Here is a 4,537-nt window from a genome sequence, read left to right on the forward strand (position 1 = left end):
AATCAATTATTATCCCACTGTCTGACACTACCCTTTCCTTCCACACAGAATTTCCACTAGACAGGTAGACGGACCCCGTGAGGTACTTAGGGGTCTGGTTCCACAGGGACCCTGAGATAGTGATTTGCACGTACTACGGGAGAGCTATAACTGCGCTGGAGGTGGAAATTGATCGATGGATTCGACTACCGCTATCTTTGGCGGACAGAATTGCGATAGTTAAAATGGTGATCTTGCCGAAACTGCTTTATCTATTCAACAATGTCCCGATAAAACCACCCGCGGCGGTGTTTCGAGCACTGAAGTCGATGACACTGAAACTGATCTGGGCGGGTAAAACGGCCCGCATTGATCTGCACTCCCTGACTCTGCCGTATGCTAGTGGAGGATTTAACCTCATCGATGCTTGAGATATTCTTTTCCTGTGCTGGGCCATAATAGAACTGGGTGTGGTCATGACGAGCTCAGCTCGTCATGAGCACACGAGCACCATGCCTCATGACGAGCTGAGCTCGTCATGAGCATCGAAGGGGATAAGGTCCCAGATTTTCTTTTGTATTATCTGTGCGCCCAGGCCCAATACGTACACTTTTGGTACCACACGGTCCCCTTTCTCACCCATGTGGCTATTGAGGAGGGGGATGCGTTGCCCATCCCACTGAATGCAATTATAACTCACAAACGTCCCCTTTTACATAAACGTGACATAAATACTATTGACACTACCAATGAGGCTTGGCGCTTGATGGCCCGGAAGGCCAATAGGGCTCCGATCTACGCTCCTGACTTGCCACTGCACCACCACCCAAACCTTTCTGTAACGCAGGAAAAGGTGGGAATGGAGTTACTTAAACAAGTGGGGATAGACTCAATGGGTGACTTATATCACGAGGGGTTATTCAAAACACAGGAGGATCTGGCCTTCGTGCAAAATCAAACATTGCTGTTCAGATTTACTTATTATAGATTGCAAAAGGTGATACAGGCACACTACACCGCATATCCAGAGGAACCCCAAACATTCTTGACCCTGCAGCTATAGCTCAAGACACCTGTGCCCAACCATTTAGTATCGCCGCTCTACACAGCCATCCAGGCCAAGATAGGGGACATAGCGGTAAAAGCAAAGCAGAAATGGGACAGTTGCCTTGACACTCCACTTAGTGAGGTGGACTGGGCTGCAATAGGCTCTGTTACGGGATTACTGACACCAAATGGCAACCTGCAAATTATTCACATAAAGTATATATCCCAAACTTATCACACACCGAAGAGGCTTCATAAATATGGATTGCGAGATAATTCCCAATGTCAAAGATGTGGGGCTGCAGACGCTGATTTTATACACGTGGCCTGGTATTGTGAGGGTGTCGCTGAGTATTGGCAAAAAGTGATACACATGTTGGGGGAGATGGTGGGTACACAAATGGAATGTACTATTCGGGGATGTTTGTTGGGGCTGTTGCCAAATGTCCGTGCCTTAAAGCGAACATTTTGTGTGATAGCTTTATTAATGGCAAAGCGTAGGATATCGATGGCATGGAATAGTAAACGACCACCGCAGACTAAACACTGGATACAAGACTTGGTGTATTGCAAAGACACGTTGCAGACGTATGAGGAAGAGCTGCCATTGAGCTCTAAGCCAAAAGACTACTGGAAATATTTAACGACTTATTTAACTGACACTGATGAACAATTGTAATATGCAGTTGTAGATACGAGATGTTGTCTCTTATAACATTTGCTTATGCATACCCTGTTGGAGGAGGAGTGTTGTAGTGCAGTGTGGTTGCTGTAGTTGTACTTGTTACCTGTTGACACATACTGTCTATATATGTTGACAAAATGCTAATAAAAAAAAACGGAAAAAAAAAACTTTTTGAAGCGAAACACATTAGGGTGGTCAGTGGCCTTTACATTATCCTACTGGTATATGACAAAATATCTAGAATATATAGAAAATGTCAGGTGCTCCGGAAGTCACACCAGGCACTATTTTACTCGTCTCCTCCATGACATCTCAGGACGTGACCTTGCATGACATTTGAGACAAGCCACAGTAGTGATATTCCAGGAAGTGACAGTAATTGAATTTTAAATACCTAAAATAAAAGTAAAATATCGCAAAGATGAAACATTTCCAAAGGATATACAATTTTGTAGTGTAGGCTAAGTTCACTTCATTGTACAGTAGCGAGATTCATTGACTGCATGGACTATGTGTAGAAATGCAGTTTATGGACTTGAGAGGAGATTAAAGGAACACTTACCGAGCTGCGTGGGAGATGTTCACTGTGCAGTAAGTGCACTCTGAAATTATCCTGGCGATAGGTTTGATTTCTTTGAAAAGGAGAAATAAAATCAAACTTGAATCTGTTTAAACAGAAACGCAGCTGTTGATATTTCAACTGTGGTTGATACTGGAAGAACAGACACTTTTTTGCTGATTATGCAGTCTCGTTTTTTATACTTTCCTACTTTCAATATATGTTCTAAAAGCACTCAAATGTTACTAATAGGCCTATCACTCCGCCAATACCTAAACACTTATAAATTCAGCATGTACTCTCTTTGCAGCAGTGAAATTATTCCAGTTATTAGTCATATACTTAAGGAATGGCCTAGCCACTAACACAACTGCAAGTACAATATTTTGTACACTATACATGCAGACCTCTATCCAGCTACATACTAATAATACACTCTTCTAAATACCCAGTTAATACCTATGCAGTGTCGGGATCCTTCTGTCTGTCCCATTTATTTCTCTAATCACCCATCCAGCACTATCTACGTATACTATTACTTTGCCAATACTTAAGCACTTATAAATTCAACATGCACTCTCTTTGCAGCACTGAAATTATTCTAATCACTGGGCATGTACCTAAGGAATGGCGTAGCCAAAAAAACTAGTACAGCTACAATATTCTGTGCACTATGCATGCAGACCTCTAATCAGCTACATATCATTGATACAGTCTTTCAAATACTCAGTTAGTACCTATGAAGTCTGGGAATCCTTCTGTCTGTCTCATGAACTTCTCCATTCACCCATCCAGCACTATCTACCTATCCTATCACTCCACCAATATCTAAGCACTTATAAAATCAGCACGCACTCTCTTTGCAGCACTAAAATTACTCCAGTTATTATTCATATACTTAAAGAATGGCCTAGTCACTAAAACTAGCACAGGTACAATATCCAGTGCACTATGCATACAGAACTCTAATCAGCTATATACTATTGATACGCTCTTCTAAATACCCAGTCAGTACCTATGCAGTCTAGGAATCCTTATGTCTGTTCCATGCACTTCTCCATTCAACCATCCAGCACTATTTACGTATCCTATCACTCTGTCAATACCTAAGCACTTATAAAGTCAGCATGCACTCTCTTTGCAGCCCTGAAATTACTCCAGTTATTAGTCTGTCATACACTTAACGAATGGCCTAGCCACTAACACGAGTGCAGGTACAATATTTTGTACACAATGCATGCAGACCTCTAATCAGCTACATACTATTGATACTCTCTTCTAAATACCCAGTTAGTACCTATGCAGTGTAGGAATCCTCCTGTCTGTCCCATGCACTTCTCCATCCAACCATCCAGCACTATCTACATATCTTATCACTCCGTCAATACCTAAGTACTTATAAATTCATCATGCACTCTCTTTGCAACACTGTAATTACTCCAGTTATTAGTCTTATACTTAAGGAATGGCCTAGCCACTAACACAGGTGCAGGTACAATATTTTGTACATTATGCATGCACACCTTTAACCAGCTACATACTATTGATACGCTCTTCTAAATACCCAGTTAGTACCTATGCAGTGTAGGAATCCTCCTGTCTGTCCCATGCATTTCTCCAATCATCCATCCAGCACTATCTACTTATCCTATTACTCCACCAATACCTAAGCACTTATAAATTCACTATACACTCTGTTTGCAATACTGTATTTATTCTAGTTACTAGTCATGAACTTATGGAATGGCCTTGCTACTAACACAAGTACAGCTGCAATATTTTGTGTACTATCCAAGCAGACCTCTAACTAGCTACATACTGTTGATACACTCTTCTAAATACCCAGTTAGTACTCATGCAGTGTACAAATTGTCCTGTCTGTCCCATCCACTTCTTTAATCACTTATCTACCACCATCTACTTATCCTATTATTCCACCAATACGTAAGCACTTATACATTAAGTGTTCACTCTCTTTGCAGCACTGTCATCATTCCAGTTACTAGTGGTATTCTTATAAAATGACCTAGGCACCAGCACAAGTACACATACAATATTCTGTGCACAATCCCAACAAACCTCTAAGCAGATACATACTATTGGTCCACTCCATTAAATACTGAAGTAGTACCCATACAGCGTAGGATACCTCCTGTCACTCTCATGAAGTTCTTCAATCACCCAGCCAGCACTATGTTCTTATTGTGTCAGTCTGCCAATATCTAAGCACTTATGGGGCAGATTTACAAGCCTTCTGTGCCACCAGA

This window comes from Lissotriton vulgaris, unplaced genomic scaffold (genome assembly GCF_964263255.1).
Source record: "Lissotriton vulgaris unplaced genomic scaffold, aLisVul1.2 SCAFFOLD_394, whole genome shotgun sequence".
Lineage (NCBI taxonomy): Eukaryota > Metazoa > Chordata > Amphibia > Caudata > Salamandridae > Lissotriton > Lissotriton vulgaris.